The 25,385-nt window shown below is 35.7% G+C and overlaps 1 long non-coding RNA gene across 2 annotated transcripts in view; it reads right to left on the bottom strand.

Annotated features, from left to right (window-relative positions):
• LOC129471585 (uncharacterized) overlaps positions 1–25,162 on the bottom strand; it is a 264,013-nt gene extending 238,851 nt beyond the window's left edge. The window contains exon 1 of one of the 2 annotated variants that reach the window (XR_010118626.1): positions 25,031–25,162. This is a non-coding gene — a long non-coding RNA (uncharacterized lncRNA). The remainder of the gene's footprint in view (positions 1–25,030) is intronic. The other variant, XR_010118625.1, reaches the window with a different exon arrangement.
• Between the last annotated feature and the right edge of the window lie 223 nt (positions 25,163–25,385).

The raw sequence follows: 25,385 nt of genomic DNA, 5'->3' as shown, positions 1-25,385 counted from the left end.
ACGAGGCAGTAAAGCCATGATTAAGCAGAAGTAGCAAGATGGAAGGATAGCAGATCCAAACACAGAGTGAAGCAGAGGCAGAAAAAACCTAAGTGTCAAGAATGGTCCCATTATGTAGTGATCGTTGGGCTACTATAAATGTGTAAGAAGTACAAGTGTATGAGAAGTATCCCTGAGTAATCAACAAGCCAAATCATATGACCAGAGACAACCTGATATAACAGCTGTTGTCTGCAATCAGGGCCCTACACTAATTTAATCCTAGAGTTATACTATTATTATGGATAATAAATGGTCATAAAGCCACAAAATTTTCAATGTATGGGTAAAGAAACATAAGAATATATGTGATTTCATTTTATTTACAATAAACATATTTACACTAAAATTCAACAGAAGTCTATTTTAATACTGATGTTCAAATATAAGATTATACTTATTTATAGAATTGGAGTTAAAAATTTGTGGCCCTGTGTGTTAGTCCATTCTAGCATTGCTATAAAGAAATACCTGAGATAGGGTAATTTATAAAGAAAAGAGGTTTAATTGGCTTATAGTTCTGCAAGCCGTACAGGAAGCGTAGCAGCTTCTGCTTCTGGGGAAGCCTCGAGAAAGTTAAAATCGTGGTGGAAGGTGAAGGGGAAGCAGGCACATGTAACATGGCTGGAACAGGAGGAAGACAGTGGAGAGATATTACACCTTTTAAACAACCAGATCTCACGACAACTCACTCACTCATAATCATGAGAACAGCACTGAGGGGATGATAAGCTATTCATAAGAAACTGCTTCCAAGATCCAATCATGAATTCCACCAGGCCCCACCTCCAACACGAGATTACAATTGATCATGAGATTTGGGTAGGGCACAGATCCAAACCATATCACCCTACAAGGTGGATTTGGCACTTGATTAAATTCTTGAGTTTTTGTTTATTTCTATGATTTTCTTATTCTCCTTATAGCTGAATCAGATTCTAACTACACACACACACACACACACACAAACACACACACAGCTTAACACTGATTCTTTCTTGTATGTCTCTGCTTCCTTTTTCTTTACTTTTATGTCTTTGGTAGCTTTTTCTTTGTTTTACAAGTGAAACACTGAACATCAGAGAGGCACTAAGCAGAATGTTATGTTTCAGTATTAATTTTGAGGTGCATGAAGCAAAAAAATAATAGTATTGATATTGACTTACATTGAAAAATTTAGAGTGCATTTTCACGTGTACAAATGCACATATATGAAGTAAATTTAAAGCAGGGGATAACAGAAGATTCGACACAATAATGACCACTTTGCTTTTGAAATATGATACACACCAAAGAGGATGTAATGATGGCCTTTTTTAGTATCAGGATATTATTGATACCGTACAAATAATCTTATTTTTCCTTTCTCTCTTCACAAATATGAAAAACAGAATATCTCTGGCGTCAAATTAAGAAGTAAGATCTGGGAGAAAAAAAAACAATGAATGTACTAGGAATAAAATTACCTAACACCTCATACTTTTTATTTCTTTCTTCCTTTATGCCTACTTGTATAATTTTTTCCTGTTCTTCAGGAGAATCAGTGTTTTTTCTGCAAGAAAAATGAATGCAGACTGAGGTTGACTGCTCTAACTGCAGCACTTTATTATGTTTTAATGAAAAATAGCTTTTTTCTTCATGTAACAGATATGAATTGATTACAGTGATAAAAATGCTTTGTAGGTGTTAATTTGTAAAATATTTTTGGTTGACCCCTGTGAAGTATTGCTTTTAATGTTGACTCATAATCATACATAAAAGAAGTTAATATTTATTCCATTTTTTTTTTTTTTGAGGTGGAGTCTCACTCTATCACCAAGGCTGGAGTGCAGTGGCACAATCTCAGCTGACTGCAACCTCTGCCTCCTGGGTTCAAACAATTCTCCTGCCTCAGTCTCCCGAGTAGCTGGGATTACAGGTGCCCACCACACCTGGCTAATTTTTTTTTTTTTTTTTTTTAGTAGAAATGGGGTTTCACCATGTTGGCCAGGCTAGTCTCAAGCTTCTGACCTCAAGTGATCAGTCCACCTTGGCCTCCCAAAGTGCTGAGATTATAGGCATGAGCCACCTTTCCTGGATCTCTACATTTTAATACAATCATCTCTCAAGACTAATATTTAAAAGAAAGGAAAAGAAGCTAATATTTATTGAATCCTTAATACATGCCAGATTTTTTTTCAACTGAGATCTCATTTAATTTGCTCTCTTGATGTGACAAATGTCCTCTTTGCCTCATTCTCCAAGTTCACAAGCCAGAGGTTTAGTGGGTCCCACTTGTCTAGCTTGTGTCCACAGGAACATCCACAACCATACAATATCTTTCCATAAACAGAGAAAATAGAATGTATGGATAACTTTAAATGATGAGTGTTTCAGGCCTACTCTGTAAACTTAAAATCACATAAAGAAAATTTAGAACTGAGGCTTCAGTAATTGCATTGTTTGGAACACAGAAGAGACAGAAATTGGAATGTTTTTCATGTTTGCATAGGCCATTGGAGAACATTTAAAAGTTACCTAATTAGTAGATTGGAGTAATCAGACCTCTAGACTTTTTTACCACTTTGATTACAATTTGTAAATTTTCTTAAATAATTGACTCAATATTCTAAACCGATATAATCATCTTTGCATTAAATTATTAAATTTATGCCAATCCACTTGCCATGTTCTCCATTGCCATCCACTCAAGTCACAGCCCATAAATTGATAGCATTTGTAAATATAAGACAAACACGCTTGTCATAGACTTTATTCTGAATTAAAGTAAGTACTTATGTTTATGTCCTCAGACAAAAACAAGTTTCACATTTTTACATGAATATCAGAGAGTTGAGTCAATTTTTAAATTTTTTTCATTTAACCAATTTTGTTTGGACAAACTCTTATGCCTTTAAAGAGTTAGTTTTCAGTTTTATTTATTTTTCATTTGCTGCTTGTTATGCTTTTAAATAGCTATTTATAGAACAACGAGGAATAATCTAATCTAAGCCAGAAGTTGAGCATTCGGATGCCTTTAAGTCCCCTCTGTTTCCCAATTGAAACATGATGTTTTGAGACAGCAGCCAAAAAAAGGCACATGTTCACTTAAGTAGCTGATTTGGAAACTGAGCTTACGAATTGACTGGGAATTAAAGAAAGGAAGACATATATACAGTTGATGCTTGAACAGCATAGCGTTTGAGCTGCAACAGTCCACTTACATACAGATTTCTTTTTTTTTTTTTTTTTTTGAGATGGAGTCTCACTCTGTCGCCCAGGCTGGAGTGCAGTGGCACAATCTCGGCTCACTGCAACCGCCGCCTACCAGGCTCAAGCTGTTCTCCTGCCTCAGCCTCCCAAGTAGCTGGGACTACAGGTGCCCGCCACCACGCCCAGCTAATTTTTTTGTATTTTAGTAGAGACAGGGTTTCACCTTGTTGCCCAGGCTGGTCGCAAACTCCTGAGCTTAAGCAATCCGCCCGCCTCAGCCTCCCAAAGTGCTGGGATTACAGGCATGAGCCACCGTGCCCGGCCAGATCTCTTAAAATAAATATAGTTGGCTCTCCAAATTGGGGAGTCCTGCGTTGGCAACAAAATGCAGATTGAAAATACAGTATTCTGGGAATGTGAAGCCTGTGGATAGAGAGGGCTGACTTTTCCTGTTCACAAGTTCCACAAGGCTAAGTGCAGAACATCAATATGAGCAGATTTTAGTATCCTCAGACAGTCCTGGAACCAATCCCCCTCGGACACCGAGGTGTGGCTGTGATCCTAGCAGATGAGTTTCTCATTTCCTTGCCTTCTCTATAGCTTTTTTTCCTAGTATCTCATTGCGATGAACAATCCTCTTAACAATTCATCAATATTGCCTGCTCTATAGTCAGGTGTGCACACTCATTGAATCTGCCACTTTGGAGTGCTCAGAGAACAAAGTTTTTAAAATAAGTAGTGTAGCATTCTTAGAGTTTGGTTCTTGCAACAACATTTAGCATTGGGCACTTTCTGTGATGAGTTAGGTAGTATCAGAGACACAGGTTGCAATGGTGAGTAACAACAGAATGTCCCTCTTTCATAAATTTTACAACCTAACAGGAGTGACATACATAAAATAATCACACAAATAAACGTAAAATTTCAAATGCAGCAAGTGATACAAAAAAGAAGTATGTGTGCTATGAAAATCTATACAGGGAATTTGACCTAGTCAGGAAGATCAAGGAAGGCTCCCATGAGAAAAAGAGCACTGTGTTGAAATTAAAGAAAGAGAACTGTTAACCAGATAAAGAAAGAAGCTAGATGCTTGCCACACTAAAGGAAAACATATCATGTGGTGAGAGAGAGCAAGATAAAGAAAAGGGACTGCAGGGAAGAGCCAGGCAGCTTGAGAACAAAGATGGAGAAAGAGTGTGGTGAGAAATAAGACTAGAGGAGTTGGCAGAGTCAGCATCATTCGGGCCTTGTACGCTGTGAGTACACGTTTTGCCTTTATCCTAAGAGCAGTGGGGAGGTTTGTTTAATCAGACATATGCCATGATTAAATATGCTTTAAGATGTGACATGATTAAAAATGTTTTAAGAAAAGATCACTCTAGTAAAATCATAAGCCTCAAGGAGACTAGAGTAGGAAAAGGTATACCCGTGAATAGGCAATTATAGTTGAGCAAGGAATTGATTATGGCAGCTTAGACTGTGGGAGGTGGTGGTGGTGAAGACAAAGAAGATATGTTAAGAAGGTACTATTTGATGTAACTTGGTGGTGGGTTGGATAAGAAATCTGAGGAATGGGGGATTGTCAGGACTGTCCAGACTGACTCCTGATCTCCTGCTTTGTGTAACAGGATGGATGGTGATGCTAGTCACTGAGATAAGTGACACTGGGAGAGAACCAGGAGTTAATGGAGTTCGCTTTGGGATACACTGAGTTTGAGGTGCCATAAAGAGACATTCAGGAGATTTCAATAGGCATCAGACATATGAATCTAGAGTTTAGAGGTGCAGTCTTTAATAGAAATATAAATGTGTATGTTCTCTGAATAAATATGTTCATTGAATCTATAGATGTGAAGGAAACTACTTTAGAGTAAAGAGTGAACAGAGGAGCAAGCATAGGCTCAAAAAGTAAACATACATTCAAATTAACGGCAGGATAAAGGAAATGTGGTGCTTACACACAATGGAGTACTATTCAGCCATAAACAAGAATAAGATCCATGTATTTGCAACAACACAGATGAAACTGGAGTTTATTATGTTAAGTGAAATAATCCAGGCACAAAGACAAACATCACATGGTTTCATTTATTTGTGGGATCTCAACATCAAAACAATTGAACCTATGGAGATAGAGAGTAGAAAGATGGTTACCAATGACTAGGAAAGGTAGTGAAGGGGAGTTGGGGAGGGATAATGGGTACAGAAAATAGTTAGAATGAATGAATAAGGCCTAGTGTTTGATAGCACAACAGGGTGACTATAATCAATAATAAAGTAATTGAACATTTTAAAAGAACAGAGTATAATTGGATTGTTACACAAAGGATATATGCTTGAGGGGATGGATACTCCATTTTCCATAAGGTTATTATTTTACAATGCATGCCTATATCAAAACATCTCATATACCCCATAAATATATACACCTACTATGTACCCACAAAAATTAGAAATTAAAAAATAAAAAAAACAAATTTACTGCAGAAGCTAAGATAGAACTTAGGCAAGTCACCTCTTTTCTTTCTTTCTTGCCTATTGAAATCTCCTGAATGTCTCTTTATGGCACCTCAAACTCAGTGTATCCCAAAGTGAACTCCATCATTTCTTATCATTTTTTTAAACCTGGTTTTTATCTGAAAATAAGCATAACAATATCTTTCTAAGGTTGTTGTTGGATTAATTCAGCTAAAATGTTAAGTAGCTTCCAGCATACCTTGCAAATAGATGCTTTAAAAGGGTCATAAAAATTATGATGCTGCTGTGGCTGCTGCTTTTACTGGTGATGGTGATGACAAGATAGTTATAAATTAAAGCAACAAGAACTTTGGTTAAATGTCAGTCCTTTGAATTCAAATTTTTCTGAAATCATTTTAAACTTTTCATTGATTTTCTTTTTAAGCAAAAGAAGCTGAAGATAATGTAACCTTTCCTTGATGACACGGGATCATCATTTGAACATCAGTTCTTTTTGATGGGCTCCCAGATTTTCAAAGATCATTCAGGAGTATAAGCCCTAACATTAATTAGAGTCAAATTCCTATGCTAATTGACAGGTTGTATATGGTGGGTATAGTATTCTATTATAACCATCTTCAAGATTTTGCTTTTAATATGCTTGAAATCATATAACCAAGTTTATTAGAATTGTGGCTGAAATAAATGTAGATAAAATGAAACTTAATGGGATCTAAATAAAGTATACACATTTTATGATATTTATTGGAATAGATGAAAATCGTAACGGCCTCCCTCCTGATTGATTGCAATCTTTCAGATGGTTGAGATTGCCGTCTTTCAGGTCAAGGAGATGGTGTGTATGTGAGTGTACCTGTGTATTAATTTACATATATGAATAGAATAATTTCTTCTTAGCCACAAATTATCTTTACCTGGAATTATGTGCAGATATATATTAATATAGTATTTAATTCACTTCACTAATAAATTTTTATATTCAGTAATAGAAATTTAGATCGACTATCTGCATGCATTACCTCAATTACACAATCATGAAACAATAGAGAAATCAACACACAACTGTCTATTAATATGCATAATTTCTTAGAAATGCAAAATAAATATACAATCAGAGATGGAAACTATAGAGTGTGGAAGAGTATCCTATCCAATATTAAAAGTGATATTATGATATAATCTCATTTATGAAAATGAGATCAAAAATAAGGCTGGTAGATGTCTTAAAACCAGGAGTTTGAGACCAGCCTTGGCAGTATGTTTTAAGGGTGCAGAAAGAGAAGCAAGAAAAAAATATTCACCAAAATGCTAATGGTAATTATTCCACAGAGGTAGAATTTCAGATATTATATATTAGTTACAATGTCTTTACACTTTTTAAAATTATTTAAGGTGAATATGTATTATTTGTATCATCAGCAAATTTGAAAAATAAGGCAAAAAAATATTTAGAAAGCAGGGGAGAATCCTGAAAATGTCAGTGAGCCAGAAAGCCAGAATTGATATTTAGGAATAAATAACAAATACTCTTTATTTCTAATTTATGATTTAAATAATATAATTCATATTTTGTGTATTTATTTTCATTATAATTTTTAAAGTAAAAAATATATAAGGTTTCAAATGACCTAGTTTAGAGGGAAAATGAAAATTAACACCCTGTTGCCTCATTCTCTTACGACAAGAGGCGACCACTTTGAACTCTAGTCGTTGTTGCTACTGCTAGTTACTTCCAGTTATCTCATTAACAGGTTTCTACCATATTGCTTTATCATGTAGCAGTCTATTAACTTCCTTCCCTGAGAAATGCCACTTTGGTTCACTCAAAGTATCCCACCTTCTTTATTATTCATAATATTTTTACTTCACCTATTTTTTTCCCTTCGTAAATTTACATAATAAATCTACGCCTTTATTCCTTGTTATATAAAGCTGACTCCTCACATTATAAAATGAACCTATAAGCACTATTACCTACCATTTCTTCTCTATTTCCCACATCCACTCCACACCCCAATTTCTTGCTTTTACAATGCTGAGTTTGAAAAGACTTAAAATACTGTTGCATTTTCCTATCCATTCTTCTTTGTATTCTGTCTGTAGACTGATTCTCAAAGACATAAATTAATGAAAAGTATTGAAATTATTATAGCAGCATATTAGTTATCTACTGCTGATAACAAAGTACCACAAACTTGGTGGCTTAAAATACCAGGCATTGTTAGCTCACAGTTTCTGTGAGTCAGGAGTCTAGGCACAGAGTAGCTGAATCCTCGGCTTCGGAGTCTCTCATCTGGCTGCAGTCAAGGCTTAGGTATGAGATGTAGTCTTCTCTCAAGGCTCAGCTCAGGAACAATCTACTTTCAAGCTCATATGGTTGTTTGGTTGTTGGCAGAATTTGGTTTTTTGCAGGTTGTAGGACTGAGGGTCTCAGTTTCTTCCTAGGTATTGGCCAAAGCCTGCCCTAGGTTTCTCACCTCTCCAGAGAGCACTTTGCATCACAGCAGCTTACTTCATCAAAGCCAGGATGGGATAGAGTCAGCTGACAAGACAGACATTACAATCTTATGTGATATAACCATGGAAATGGCATCCTGTTACTTTTGCCATTTTTTATTGGTTAGAAGTAAATCAGAGTTCTTGCCTCGAGGGAAGGAGATTACACAAACCCATGAGTACTAGGAGACAAGAATAATCGTGAGCCATCTTGCTGTCTTTCCACCACAATCTATAGAATTATTTTTCTTTGCAATACCTACTAATATATTTTGATTATGCCTCTTTTCCTTTATAATCTTCCCCAAAGTTTCTGATTCTTTGCTTTTGTTTTTTACACTATCTTTATCATACACTCAATTTTTTTCCACCCCCAAAATTTTATATTTAATCAGATATTGCACTGAGTTTTGTTTTCTGGAAATTTTCTTTTGTGGACTTCCTCCTCCCCCTCTTATTTGGACTAGTTGATCTGTAGGTTTGCTACACCATATTGGAGTAGTATTCAATATTTTCCCATGTTAGCGTCATCTTTAATTTTGCTACAGCACCTTGTCAATGAGACCACTTTTAGTCGTTAAGTTTTTATTGGATGGCTACCACATGTCAGGCACTACCCTAGGCTCTGGGTACCCAATAGTAGAAAAAGAGCCAGTATAGGAAAAGAAAATATCCCTGTACTTGTGGAGTTTATATTCTAATGGAGGGAAACAGACATTATACGAAGTAAATGAAAAGACTATATACTTTATCCGATGTTCATAGAAATTCAGAAGAAAAATGAAGCAGAAGAAGGAAGGAAAGAGAGTGACTTCCTGGGCACAGGCAAGTGTTAGAAAGGTGGGGAGCTAAATTTTAAAGAGGGCGGTCAGGGAAGAGCTTCCTGAAAAGAGAGTATTTGAACAAAGACATGAAGGAAGTGAGGGGGAGAGCCATGTGTCTCTGGGAAAGAGCTCTCGAGGCAAAGTGAACCACAGTCCAGAGTTTCCTTATTTTGAGGAAACAGTGCTCTGTACCATGTCACACTGCCATCCCAGTCAGAACTGATTGAATCAGGAATTATTGCCAGAACCAAAGCGTCCAATGAGTTTTCTTGGCAGGGAAACTCTGTAGAATAGAGACGTCCTATTGTGGGATGAGACGGGCCCACCCTGATCTGATTGATGTTCTCCAGCGGAGTCGGGTCATGGCACAAAGACAATTGAAGAGAGCTGGATACCTGCGAGGGACTCAGCAGAGGGCATGCCACAACAGCAGTAATGATAAAGCAGAAGCCAAACAGCAGAAAGACACAAAGTTAAAGATAAACAGAAGAGAAGCAGAGGCATCAGAAACCTGAAAACAGAAAATGCTGAACTCCCAAGTTGCTGATGGTAGACAGGCTAGGGAAGAGTGAACAGTTTCCATATCTCCCCAATTTCTAATGGATCTATGTTTCCTCAATTCTTGGTGGGTTTTGCCATAAAATCATGTTTCCTGATGTAACAGAAATGAGTGTCTATGCCTTATAAACCAAAAAAATAGAAAAGAAAAAAAAGTAGCAACAAAGCAACTATTTCTGCTTTTCTTAATTAGCTTGATGTCTTTACTTCCTTATTACTTTGTCTTTATTTCAACCTATAAAAACAAAAAACAAAAGATAGTTTTGGAGTATTTACAGTTTCAGAAGCTTCTAACATCAACCTAAAACCACCTAGTTGCTTTTTCCATATTGAGAATATCTACAAGTTTCGGTTTTGTTGTTGTTGTTACCCACCCAACACTGCCAAGGGATTTCTGGGGTACCTATATCAAAAGGAAACTTTAGCATCTTTCAGACTGATTTCTTAGGTCCTTGTCTACTTCTGTGCCTGTCCTTGTAATTGAGATTGTAGATGTATGGGATCTATGTTTCCACTACGCCATTAGCAAATATATTTCCCACCCTCTTTTACATAATTACTGCCTTGAATCTCAATCCATTAGAGCAACTGCAGGAGGCAATTTTGCACCCTTACCTTGGGCTGTTGTCACCATCCCCTCTCTCTCTTTCTCCACTAAAACCTCAAGGGGTTTTTATTGTAAATTTTGTATTCTATGAGACTAATGTATTTATAATATCTTGCAATATAAATTAGACTGGTGAGTGCATGACTGTTGCACTTTAAATAGCCCATCACTTAAAGACAGAAACAATTACCAATAGCAGGCTCTGAAGAGATGCTTTACATTCGTACATTTAAATGGCTCCCTGTTCCAATGGGATAAATAAAATAAAGCATTCTTTCTTTTCCTGTTTTGTTTTTCCACTAAATGTCTACTTTTCATGTTACAATAGTCGGGGAATACGTGCTTCTAAGAAAATGTGCTTAAGAGTGATAATTCAGGGGAAGCCTGCACCTTAGTCATCGAAGTAGATTTTTAGTAATTCCCATTTTTCCCCCATGAAAATAACTGAGTAAAATTATGATAACAGAATGTAATGCATACCACAATTATTTTGCTAAGCTCAGCCTCTGAAGTGCAAAAAAGTCTGTGACATGTTTGAAGTCAGTACTTAAGCAATTCTATATTTATTTTAGCATTTGATTTTTAAGTTTTGCTGCTGCTACCTTAGTCTAAATAGCATAACACTGAAAAGCAAGTGCACTGAATTTTTGGTAACGATAAAATGGCTTCACAATTTATTAATCCAACATCTGGAATTCTGCAGAGCACTTTCTCAAATCAATATTTTTCCATTTGTTGCATTTCAATTGTTTTAGATAATGTCTTTGACATCATATCAACTCATTAGGAGAGCATTATTGTTTCACAAGAGAGAAATTCTGTCAAAAGTAAAGCTAAGATCACAAGGGATCCAAACTATTTTCATGTAAATATATTTAATAAGGAGAAGAGGCAGGAGGAAAAAGAGAATGGGAGATAAGTCAGTCTAAATGGAAGATGAGTGCTTCAGATTATTAGAGAGATTAATATACAATATATAAATGTATCTGGGCTAGTTGTATCAATTGATTAGATCCTATAATCAAGCATTGATGATTTGATATTTGCATGGGTCACTAAGTTTTGCAAAATGGGGAGAAAAGTTTAGCAGACACTTCTCTGTGGTCAACAAACCATTCTGAATGCATGAGGTGATGGGGCAAAAAATTGTTGATGGCCCCACACTGTCAGTCAATCCTAACCACTGGACATCAACCCTAGGTGCTGGTCTCATTTACAGTGGTCAGTAGTCTTTTGTGCCTATGAAAACGCATAGTTAATATTGTTGGAAAGTCCAGATTTTGCTGATTACTTCACATAGCAGGCACTTAATAACAATGTGTTGAATAAAGGAATGTCTGATTTTATGGACTCACATGAAGCAGTCATTATGCAATTGCACAGATACTTGTCATGATAGAGAATCATGACGGACAGAAACAAAGATCAGGGGTGGAGGGAGAAGAAGACTGAGAAAGCTTTCTACAGTTTTTCCTGATTTCCCTTTTATTTGCTGTAGCCGAGCAATCTTGGCTAAAAGGGGAAATGAGCTGAGAGCATTTTGGACAGAAGGGGAAATGTGAACAAAGGCACAGGGTAAAAAGAACTCTAAGATGCATAGTCCTGCATCAAAAAGGAAATACACTTTTCTCTCTGTTGTACCTCCTATATTGTCTTAATGACTTCAAGTTATTTGCAAGGAACCAGGAAATACACAGAGATCCCTCACTCCCGCCACAACCAAGCCTACACCTTCAATGCATACCTACATTGTTACGACAGAATAAACTGTCACACATTTGTTGTGTACCTACATTTGTTGTGACAGGATAAACTGTAGAGTCAATTATCTCCTGAATAGTTTGCCAACCCTTGCTAATACTACTAGATACTTAGGATGAGGATGTCTTTTTAGATTTAATAGAGCTCATAAAATAATCACTCCACATAAGTGAATTTAAGGTTTTAAAGAGAAATATCTCGGTAATCGGGCAAAATCTTATCAGTGCCTAGAGGGAATGGAACTTTGTTTAATTGTTTTATTGAAATAAGAACAGACACCCAACAAAGAAATAGTAAGAAATGAGAAATGCTGAATTGGAAAGGAGTTTGCTTGGTAGTTAGCAATGTAAATATACCTATTTTTTAAAGTGCAGAAAATAGCTGGTTGAAAGGAGATAATAAAATTTTATATTTTATAATGTTGATACTTAGAATTTATATAATATCTCTGATATTTATCACCATATCTATAATCCACAAAATTTCTGAAGACGTTAGGAGGTGGTCAATGTTATTTTCAATTTGCAAAGTAATTATTTAGCAATAAAAATTATGTAAGGCCAGCAGAAGCTGTGAAATAAAGAAAAATGGAAACCAGAATTGCATATTCGAATTTACAATGGAGTTTCCTATATACCCACTCCCTTTTAAACCGGCACCCACATAAAAAATTAGAATGGTGGTCTGTTAAGAATGACCATCTGCATGACTTTCTCCCTTTTTCACTAAATGCTATGGTCTGAATGTCTATGTTGTCCCAAAATTTATATGTTGAAAATGAATAATCAATGTGGTGGTTTTAGGAGGTGGGGCCTTTGAGAGGCCGTTATTTCATGAGGGCAGAACACTCAGGTATGGGGCCAGTGTCCTTATAAAAGATGCCCTGGAGAGACCTTTTGTCCCTTCTACCAGGTGAGGATATAGTGAGAGGGCATCATCTGTGAACCATAAAGAGGGCCCTCATTAGACACTGAATCTGCCTGTGCTTGATCTTAAACTTCCAAGTCTCCAGAACTGAGAGAAATACATTTCTGTGATTTATAAGTTTCCCAATTATGGTATTTTTATAGCAGCCAAATTGGACTAAGATAGCAATTCTATAATGATATTATGTAATGGAATAGTAGAGCTAGTGAGAATATATGACATTTCCTTTTAATATAAAACTTCATACATGCCACCTGAGATCACCAGTTTTCCTTTCAGGAGGAAAAAATCTGGTTGAAGCAGAGGTTCTCAGACTTGTAGCATTTCCAATGTAGTAGAGTAAATGGACAATTAAATTCTTAGAATATCCTTGGGCAAATGCCTGAGATAGTCCTCTGTCAGGACAACTTCATTTTTAGTATTTGATTTCTGAATATATCTATTTTTAAGTATTATAATTTATATCACATTATATGCATTTTAAAAGCTAAAAAGGCATAGTCTCATTTTCAAAATTGCCTTACAAATTTATCATATACGTGTGTGTATATATACAAATGTACATGTCATTTATTATGCACATTATCTTATTTAATTATAATAACCCCAGGAATTAAGACCTTACATCAGATTTTCTTTTCTTTTTCAGATTGGAAAAGAGCTGGAAAATTTGTCCAAAGTCACTCAACAGATTAATGATGGATCTGGATTCACAGCCAGCTTTACTTGGCAATAAAATTCAAGTCCTGTGTTCACATCACAACACATTTTTACTGAAAGAAAAATATGATGTGTAGATGTTTGGAGGCATCCTATCTTAATGAGGCTTTTGTTGGAAAGAGTTTTCTTAAAATTACAGTGTTGGAGAAATAAAAAATGTTTGTTGCTCAGATTAACAAAAAAACGCTATATAGAAAATAAAGCTAAGAAAGGAAAGTGCAGACAACCAAGAGACTAGAATTTTCAATAAATGGCAAAATTGTGGTGTTCTGTGGTTATCTCTTGAAGATTTGGCCTGAATCATGCAGCAACTGCCCCTTAGCCTCAGTCCTCAGATTACAACAGTGAAAGAGGTTTCTATAGATATTATATTTGAATCTGCTACCTTTTATTACTTGCAAGGACATATAGGAGAGCAAAAGTTTTCCCTCTAATTTCTTAGGTTTAGTAACTGGAGCTTGCGAATTAAACTGGCAAAATACAGATTAACAGGAGAAAAGTCATAGACATTTTATTTTAAATTTCATATGCAATGTAGTTCCAGAGAAAAGAAGTGAAAGCCGGAAGAAGCAATTAGACTTGAGGAGTTATATCTTTAACAAAGGGTGGTGAGTGTAGAGAAGTGACTAGATGTTTTTTAAGGTGGTTTTAGGCTTCCCAGGGTGATAAACCATGGGAAGGAAAATACATGAGGGAAACTAATGGTATATAAGAGTTATTTAGTAAGGTTTGTTTACACAGACTAATCTCAGTGGTAAGAACGGTTTTTCTCCTTTTTCTGGTCAGGGGAAGGAGAAGAGACACCATCACAATGGGAATTTGTGCTTTGCTGGTAGACAAATAGGAGAAGAACAGAGAACTGCTTTCTCTCAATTGTCTTCAGCTCAAAATAATCCTTATGCCAAAGAGGCATAATTTGGAATTACATATTTTCATCCTCTCCACACACAAGCTTCCATATAAAGTTCAAAGAGAGTAATATTTTCTTATAATTCACTCTGCCCCAAATACTAAGATGACATTCTTTTTCCAGCTTGATTCTGCAACATTCACTTCCAGAAACTTTATCACGTTAGTTAGTTTAGAAGTCTCTTAATCCCGGATTGAAGGAAAATATTTCAATGTGATAAAGGATATATATTCTAAAAAGAAAGGAACTATAATAGAAGGCAAGATTCAGAAATTATGTTGTAATCTATGACAGTGGAATTTAGTCCTTTAATTTCTTGTATGCAATTATTTATTGAAGCTATCTTATTATATCTTAATTCTGTATCTTCTTCGCTCTTTTTGTAAAAATGTTCTTTTTCTGAATTTTTTTCCAGAGTCAGTCATTGATCTTTTTGATGACATTCATTTCCCTTGGTGAACTAACTTTGATTCATCGCTTTATCGTTCTTCTCCAGGCTGTTTTTGAAGGGCCTGTGAGCTGAGAATGGTTTTTAATAGATAAATGCTCACAATCAATTTGGGGATAAGAAATATTATTTTGAATCTCAGTTACAAAAAATGTTATCCTTCATAAAATAATTCATTTTTTCTCAGTAATAAAAATGTATTTCAAAAATATTGTGTCCTTCTTATATTTTAAGTTTTGCCAATAAAAATAATAAAAATTGATTTTCTCTAATTATGTAAGTACCTAGATGATTTTTAAAATTTTGTCTCTTGACTTATACAAAGCCTAAAATATTTATAACTGCCCCTTTATAGAAAAAGTTTCCGAACCTATTTTCTAAAGGTTGGATCCACTCAACAGATATCTTTTATTTGGACTTCAAAATGTGCTTCAGAATGCGTGAAAACAATAACTACAAAAACATATACTAATTTCTTTCTTTCCTAAACTCAAATAGCAACTTGCAACAGCATGCCTTCGAGAGCTGGAATATTCATGTGTTACATTGTGTGTAGGGGGTTGGAGGGTGTGTGTATGGGTCTGTGTCTGTAGAATTGGACCTCATCTCTGCTCTTCAACAAAATTTAGGTTTAGAAAAGGAAGAGAGTAATTTCATAAACTTATTTTGTTTCTCATGAATGATAATATTTTGAAATTAACAAAAATGTTGCTCGGTGAACACCAAACCAATAAATGTTTAAATGAAATGGAGAATTTGAGTCTCAACATTAAATCTTAAGCAAAATACACATTTTAAGGATTACGAATACTTCACTTCAAAATGAAAGTTGTCATCATCAGCTCCCTATACACTCAAGAATTCTCAGTGAAGTGAACAGAATTAGAACTACAAGTGAAAAAAATTAGAACTGCAGTAAGAAGCCCCTGTTAGAGACATGACTCAATCTCTCAATTCCTATGTGGCCATGGAAAAATTGGTTTATCTGGCTGATAAACCAGGTACCTTTTTCTAATTACCTTGAAGTGGCTGACCTCTAAGATTCCTTGAAGTTATGACAATCTATGACTAGTATGGTGAGCAGTCTCACCAGCAAGTGACTTTTGTGGTCCCAGATGTTATTATTTAAAGGGGTGCAAGTCAGATACTCTTTCTGCAAATTATCAGCCTTACTGACTGTTGACGTTTTGTTATGAGTTAAATAGACATCATACCTAGTTTCCCTGTATTCTCAACTCTCAACAGAGATAGCTGATATTGTTATTCCCATTTCTTTTCAGACAAAGAATTCAAAAGAGATTGAAGTCATTTGCCCATGGTTATAAAACCCGTAAGTGTCAAAACTGAAATTTAAACACTGTTTTATTTCAAAACTTAAATTGTTGATGCCCAAGCTATATAGTTTCATGGTTTAGTGGTCCCCTCCTGAAAAATGTTTTCATTTTCTAAATTTGAAGAAATCTCCTTTGAAAGGCAAAACACTTAAGCTTGCTTTGCCTGACACTTTATCCCCTTGACAAGAATCAGGGATGGCAGGAAGACAAAGGGAGAGTCAGAAGGAAGAAGTGGCTCTGGCAGAAGTAGATGGGAAGCCAGCAGAGATGAACTTCACCTTGATCATTATGTTGCCTAAGACAGGTCTGACTTCCAGTTATAATTAAACATGAACATCTTTACCAAGCGTTCATTTACTTCATGTGTTTTAGAGAAGAATATTCCACCCTAATGAGACAGAAAGGTTAGAGTTGAACTAGAAAATGAGATTGGAAATCCCATCCAAGCATGTAGCATGCAGTAGTCCCCCTACGTGGAGGATAGGTTCTGAGAGCCTAAACCCATGGTTACTACTAAACCCTACATATACTATGTGTTTTCCTATCCATATACACCTATGACAAAGTTTCATTTATAAATTAGACACAGAGATGAATAACAATAACTAATCATAAAATAGAACAATTAATATACTGCAATAAGAGTGATGTGAATGTGGTTTCTGTCACTCTTTCTGAAAATATCTTATTGTGCTATACTCACCTACTTTTAAACCTGCAACTAATCATGGGTAACCGAAACTACAGAAAGAGAAACCACAGATAAGAGAATACCACTGTACTCTCTCTGCCCAGGTCCTATCCTCAAAAATGTCTTGATTACTACAAAATGGTTTTTCTTTTTTTTTTTTTTTAACTTTTTAAGTGAAAACAAAACTATTAAGTTTATATATTTGATGATCTCCTATTTTCTAACTTCTTTCAAAATAAATCAAAGAATATATATGTGAATGTACCTGCATCTTTAAATTACTTAAAAAGAAAAATTTTCCCATCACATTTATCTCAGCTAACTCATGAAACTGAACTCATTGTTTCAGTTCCCAATGAAGTGATACTAACAAATGTTTTTAGCTGGGGGAGTGAAGAAGGAGGTGCATATAGATCTAGGGGAGGTGGGAGATGGGAGGGAGGCTAGACCCAGTGAAATGGGTAAGATTAGTAGCCTAACGAAGCATCTTGCCATTGAAGCCCATGTACCACAAAAATGCAAATACGAATTTATTTTTATAAAAATATAGCTGTCAGCTTACATATTATAATGCACTTGGCAAAAAATAAGTTAATAAAAAAGTTCTCTTCTAAAATTGGTTAGGTTGCCACAAAAAGCAAGCCTTCTATAACTTTTTTTTTTTCTTAGAACCCTTGGGTTAATGAAACCTAGTCAGTTACAGTTACTGTTTTTCTTCTCTCTACTCAGCATGGATTACTTGATGTCTTATCTATAGCAGAGTCTGCCAAGACAATTGAGCAAGTCTAGTGTAGAGAACTTTAATGTAGTTGGAACATATCCAGCATCAAACAAGAGTCCATGTCAAGATCTAAGACTAGCCAGATTTTCTCTCTCAGGTGTCATTTCCTTCTTTCTGGAGTCATTGGCTGTCTGATTCCTTGAGTCCTCAGGCTATCAGGAACTTTGAGAAGAGATGTGTTTTCTCTGGTTAGATAACACGCCTTGGTGCTAATCCTCAGATCTCCTTGAATTCAAGTGTGTCCTAAGGCAAGAATTTTCACTGCTTGCCTGTTTCCGCATCTGAAACTTATGGGTTTTCTCATTCTGAGCCAGTTCACAAGTTGGCTGATGATTGGTGAGATCAATTATCTTTGTGAGAAAGGAGCTCTACAAATGTTAAATTGTACTAAATCGTTGAGTAACGTAAAGCCGCTATGTCAAGTTACAGAAAGCAATGAAAGCTGCCTAATGCATCTGTTGCCTATTTTTAGAGCCTGAATCAACCCATGGAGCCAGTTAGGTAGTTCAAATAATAATAACTGAGTACTTATTATTTTTAGTCATTATGCTAAAATGTTTCAGATGAATTAATTTATCCACCTCATACCAACCTGTGAGGTAAGTAATGCTATTATCTTCCACTAGCAAATGAGGTAATTAGCCCAAGGACACCAATTGATAAATGGTGGCACTACAAATTGAAGCTGAGACTCCAGGTTCCAAAACAATTCCACTGTATTGCTTATAATGTAGTCATGCCCTTTGACCTCCAATAATAATAGAATTTCATGCCAAGACTATTTAGATGTTTAGAGCTAACTCTGAAGTAAAAATGCCTGCATGGCACTGCCAGTTGCTAGGTGCCAACCCTTGTGCAAAGTGATATTAACCTCACCTGTAAAATGGGGTCAATAACTGTCCCTGCCCATAGGGTTGTTTTGCAATAATCCATGTGGAGCATGTACACTAGTGCTCAGTACATAGTAAGCATTCAAACATTTTAGGTACTATTAGCACTTACATAATGACACTATCATTTCTAATCACATTACCACATCCACCTGGAAAGCATGCATATGAATAAACACCAATTCACAGGTCCTGTCTGACCTATTGATTCTCACTTGCTGATATAATCAATATAAAACAGTAATAAGGCAGTACAGCCTCTTACACAGATAGTAGTCTGGCTTGGTTCTAAGATTTAAACATCAGTTTCAATCAGCTATTTCCATCCAAGCCATTTTGAATGAGCTAATGGTTTGTGTGTGTTTTAGGAGAAATTACAAAGTAAAGTGAAGTAATGCCTTGATTATGCATATTAAGGGTTTGGATTCTGCATGGTCAGTGGGTAGGAAGATTCTGGACTTATTTCAAACCACCCCTGCAATTGTATCTGTCTGCCTTTTGTATAAGCAGATAAGAACTACTGAAACCTCTAATTAGCCAAAGAATAGACAGAAAGAAACCATGTATATTCACATTTGTTTCCAAATAGCCTATGGAAGCCACAGGGAGTTATACAACCTTAGAGAGAGAATATTGGAATTTTTTTTGTATTGATGTATTTAATGATAACTCCCTTAAATTCAACCCCCCTAGATTAACTTTGAGTTTGAGTTCAAGCTCTGCTACTTAACTAGATGTGTGACCTTAAAAGGAAGACTTTAAGCTTCCTCGTCCGCATTGGGAAAGTATAAATGATACTACTACCTACTCATTCATAGTTGTAGCATTTAAGAGAATCTATGCAACTAGTATAGTGACTAACATACTATGTTATCAATAAGTTTTAGCAATTATGATATTATGAGTATTCTTATTGTATATTCCACTCATAATTGAATATGATTGTAATTTAAGCTTGTCTCTCGATTCTGCATGGTATTAAAAGGCTTACAAAAGACCATAAACTATGGTTTATAAAAGTTAAGCAATTAAAAATGGCAAGAATATATACCTTTTACTTGCAAACTCTTATATTTCCTTAAATTCCATTTAATGAAATCCAACTTTTTGTGTGTTTTTTAATCATACAAAATCATCAAAACATCAAGTAATATTTGTAAAGTACCTGCATAAGCATGGTATCATGCTGGGTGCTGCAATACAATAATTAATAATGATATCATGCAAAAACAGTATTTTTCAAGGTTTTAAATATGGTTGTAAACTAATTAATTTTCATTGCAAATATTTTTATAAGAATAAGAAACTCGTTCTTGTAAGGCATGGTTTGAATGAACTGGATTCAGATTGCAAGCCAGAAGGGAACTCAATTCTTCTGATACCCAAACCCAAATCCTATCCCGCTTTTAGTCAGTGTGTGGGAACATCAGTAATTTATGTGCCTTCTATTTAAGTTGAGGAGATAAGATGTTAAGTAAGAGAACTCACATGGAAGAGGCCTTAAATTCAGTTTATCTTAAAGTTTCTCATAAATGTACTTTTCATCTATGAAGCCTATTCCTGGCATCATAGAAGGTTGCAGTTGCTCTCTTCCCCTTAGCAACAATGAAGAAAATACGCTGCAGAAATGTGAAACATATAACGTACAAATATAATAGTATTAACATTCTTCCCAAGCTTGTTACTCTTTTCATTTTTCTCTTGACTTTTCTTTTCTCTCTAGAAAAATACTGTTATTTTGAGACAAGGATAGTAAGCCAAGGAGCACCTGCCAGGGGCAGGAGCATAACGCTATAGGAAACCCTGAAGGACTGTCCGTAAGCATCAGGGAGATTGGGTTTGAATCCCAAATCATCCTCTATTAGGCTGGTGCAAAAGTGATTGCGGTATTGCAATTACTTTCAATGGCAAAGACCACAATAACTTTTGCACCAAGTTCTAGGTTTGTAACTCTGGAAATTAGGTAGGTTCTTTGTCTTATCTCTATCCTCTATATTTTACCTTCTATTTCTCAAATACAAATACTACAAATACTAACATCACAGGTTTAATTGTTAAGGCTACTATATAGTAGAAGTTAAAAACAAAATAATACCTGTGTCTAATTCATTTTCAAACATGCTAGCCATTTTCATTCATGAGAATAAAATGTCTGTGTAGCCCTTCTACATCCAGAAAGCTTTAGCAATACACTCAATACACAAAGTATGTTTGATTTGTTTTACCAATAGTTTATAGTTAGTCATAACCATCTCTGAAATAAGTGATTCTCAAGCTAGACTACACATTAGAATCATCTGGGACCTTTAAAAAATATTGATTCTCAGGTTCCATCCCGAATTAATCAAATCATTATTTCTGGAAATGGGACCCTTCGCAGTCATTGGATTTTTGAATCAGTTAAATAACTCCACTGTGCAGCCAGTTTTAAGGTGCTTTCTTAGAAGGTTTATCCATCTTTCATGTTTCAACTCAATTCTGTAGTCTTCTCTTCTCTTCTCTTATTGACCCTATATCATTTTGAGGCTGAAAGTGTTGCATTTATTTACTGCATTCTTAATGATGTAAATGCTGGATATATTTGTATACATTATTAAGAACAGTAGATTTGACTACATTTACAGATTTCAAGGAAATTCAAGCATGGTATCTGACAGGAGGTCTCTCACAGAAATACAAACTTTGTCTCCACCACTTCTCAAACTTTCCTCCTGAACATAGAAGCTTATTTATTCTTTTTTCTCAACCTTTTTATAAAAAGTGATTTTATCTAGTTTTTCCATTTGCAGCCCAAATACTCTCCAACCCTAAACTTACTTTCCTTCTGGGAAGTGAAATAATTTTAATATCTGCAGAATTGCCTAAATGCAGTTAGATACATCTGCATTAGTCTAACCAAATATGCATTAATTTTGTATTGCACAGTGGTTTGTGATTACCTGAAATTTCCCAAAGGTGTTTTTCCAGATAAACTATTAACTCTTATTTCTGAATCTGCCTACCATGGCTCACAGGCAGAAAACCCAGGCTATTATTGTACCCCTAGTTCACAGGCGTATCTCCAGACGCAAAGGATTACAACAAAAAATTGTGAACCTTCAGCTCAAGGGAGGCAGATGTGTACTCGAGTCAAGACAGAAAATAATATGAAGCTTCTTTTATTCCTTTAGGATAAAAGGATAAAAGAAAAAAGGGTAATTAAGTCTCTTTACATCCACCACACTCAGCAGCAAATGACTTCTTGTTTAATAGAGTTAACAATGACAAAATTTATTTTCCTTTGAATAATTGCCTTTACTTAATTACAGTTAATCAAAACCTACAGGAGTAAAAATGCTAGAGAATTGTGCTGCCACTTTGTTGTTTTTCACAAAAGGTTTGTATAGAAGAAATAGATAAAGGAAACAAATATGTGGATTTTAGATAACTTTCCCTAATTAGAATAAAGACTCATCCTAATACAAGGGAAAATGCAGTTTGCTTTCCTATTAATATAACCAAGTTTCACGGCTTTGAGACCTCTGATCTGCTTGGATTACATTATAGCTGTCATCTGCAATCTGTATTTCTTAATAATAGAATTTGCTCACACTTCCTTAAGTTAAATTGTTTTTGGGGAAACATTTAAGAAGCAATGCCTTCACTTGGGAAGCATAAGGTTTAAGTCACACAAACTGAAGGCAATTATTTTGTTAAGTTAATTAGGAATGTTTATGTATTTGATAAAATACAAATACAATTACAAGACAAATAGATTACAGCTTGAGGCTTAAGGACCATGCACTGATGTCAAAGTGTATGGGACATCATTATTTAGATGTCTGTAAGGTACCTTAATCCCAATATGTACAAAAATGGACCCAGCATCTTCCTTCACTCTCATCCCTGTTTGGTTCATTTTGAAAAAAAAAAAAAAATGATGAACATAGGGAATAAGAAACCAGAGTCATCCTAAACAAGTCTTCTTCCCCTCCCATCTTTCCATATGTAATTCATCACCAATGTCTGTTCATAAAAAATTCAGACACATTTCTCCACTCTGTTCTCCTATCTATACCTCCATCCTCACTACCACCTGAAACAGGCTACCAGCACCCCTAGACTGGACTGCTGTAAATGGCTCATAAGTGATCTACCCACTGTCATCCATCCTTATCCCTGATCATGCATTTGCCCCACTACACCTAGAAAAATCTTTGCAATCTTTTCCACACAAATCTGATTGTGTTACTCCTTTCTGATTCCCTATCCTCCCTCATCTTTGAAATCCTTTAATTTTCCTCCTAACATCTCACAGTCTCCTCCCCATCCCTAGTCCTGGCCTGACCTTGTTTACCCATGTTTACCACATCCCAGCTCAGTGTGCTCCTGGGCTTCTTCCCTCAGCATCACCATCACCCAGCCGGGATATTCAAAGGACTGAGGCCTCTTTCCTCCCCTTTAGTCCCAATTTACTCCTATTCATCCTACAGACTTCAGATCACTTCCCTTTCCCAATCTTCCTGCATGCATTAATTTTTCTATTATGCCACCTCAGAGCACCATATACTTTAGCACTTAAAACAATTGCAATTTTACAATTATTGCTTATTATTTACTGTCTCCCCCAATAAACTGCATTTGTTTGCCATTATATCTTTAGTGCCTTCTACAACTCTAGGTCACTTAAGCATTTGATAAATAAATATTAATTTAATGAATTAATGAATTAAACAGCTTGATTCCCATAGAATATGACACATTTTGAAAATCCCACAACAATTAGGGCATACCTAAATCTTGTATGTTTCAGTAAATGCTATTGAAAAAATATCATATTGACAGGCAACTCCTACATGGATTACAGTAACCTGTCACTTCTTGTCTAATAGGTAACTGTGGTTCTGGGGAGGAGGAAAAAAACACATAATTATACAACACGATATAATGCCAAATGGGTTACAATCCAAAAGTCTCTGAGCTTAATATAATACCTAAATTCCAGAGTCAGCCAAACTAATTTCCAAGCATATATCTTATATTTGAAACAAAATGCTTAACACTTGACCCTAAGTATGTATAAAATCTGTGATGGTTAATATTGAGTGTCAACTTGATTAGATTGAAGGATGAAAAGAACTGTTCCTGGGTGTGTCTGTGACGGTGTTGCCAAAGGAGATTAACATTTGTGTCAGTGGACTGGGAGAGACAGACTCACCCTCAGTATGGGTGGGCACCATCTAATCAGCTGCCAGTGCAGCCAGAATAAAGCAGGCAGGAGAAGATGGAAGAACAGACCTGCCGAGTCGTCCGGCCTTCATCTTTCTCCTGTGCTGGACATCTCCTGCCCTCGAACATCAGACTCCAAGTTCTTCAGCTTCTGGACTCTTCGACTCACACCAGTTGCTTGCCAGGGGCTCTCAGGCCTTTGACCACAGACTTAAAGGCTGCACTGTTGGTTTCCCAGCTTTTGAGATTTGGGGACTTGGACTGATCCACCACTGGACTTCCTTGCTCCTCAACATGCAGATGGCCTATCGTGGGCATTTACCCTGTGACTGTCTGAGTCAATTCTCCTTAATAAACTCCATTTCATATATACATATATTCTATTAGGTCTGTCCCTCTAGAGAACCATAACGCAAAATCCTTCTAGTGAAAAACGTCTCCTTGAGGGTCAATGGCATACCTTTCTAACTAAATTTGTCTTTTATAGATGCCAAACTCTTATTGGAACATAAACTTAGAGACTATTTTTAGAAATAAAGATTTTTAAACATCAATTTTCTAGGAATTTGGAGGTTTTCCATTTTGTCAGCAATTTTCAGACTCCTTAGCACTCAATGCTATGCCTGTGTTCCTGGAGTAGTATTATGGAAATCACAGATCCTGAGTTTTTGTTTTTATTTGCTCTACTGGTCTATCTATTTATATAACATGCATAATTTGGTAGAAGTTATTTTCATATGTCCACACTTCAGCTGCCTCATCAATAACATGGAGATAAAATGTCTATTTAATCCTTAATAGGAGGATCAAATTAAATGCTGTGTGCAAAATACTTATGAGGTTGTGAGATACACACTGCGTTTCCAATTAATGTTAGTTCTTGCCCTCTTATTTTTCTTTCTCATTTGTTTCATCATTTTGACCACTCAGGGTCTTTTAAAATGTGGAGATCTATACATCAATTTGCATACATTCAGTTTCAAACTACGTTTCATCTCATCTCTCCAAAAGATGGATATAAAAATCTCTCCCTAGAGAAGTGAACTGACTCTTTTATTCTGATAAGTGCATTTGTTTATAGAAAGCTGCCAGTGAAGAGCACACATAAAAACAGAAAGACAAGAAGACCTTTTAAAAAAGAAGAGGAAAGAACTCATGTCACTCACGTCATTTTCAGATAGAGGTCCTCTGACATGTGGTTTGCCTGAAGGAAATAATAAGTGATACCAAAGAAAGTAACGTAACCTCTTCTAAACATCTAAGACCTTCTCTCAAGGACCACCTTCGGGTGGAAATCTGAGTCACACACCCTACTTTTCTGGAAAGAGTGATTTTGAAACCAACAGCTAACTTCCTCCAGTCAGTTAAGGGAGGTGCCCCTTTAACCGTGTAATGTATGATAGCAAGAACAGTTGTTTTCTTTTTCTTTCTAGTAGCACAGACTTTTTTAAAAAACATAGTTAAAAATTATTTAAACCTCCTTGCTCAATAACTTTTGCAAATCGCAGTGAGAATTTAAGG

The sequence above is a fragment of the Symphalangus syndactylus genome, chromosome 21 (genome assembly GCF_028878055.3).
Source record: "Symphalangus syndactylus isolate Jambi chromosome 21, NHGRI_mSymSyn1-v2.1_pri, whole genome shotgun sequence".
Classification (NCBI taxonomy): Eukaryota; Metazoa; Chordata; class Mammalia; order Primates; family Hylobatidae; genus Symphalangus; species Symphalangus syndactylus.
This window is presented reverse-complemented; position numbering and strand designations above follow the sequence as displayed.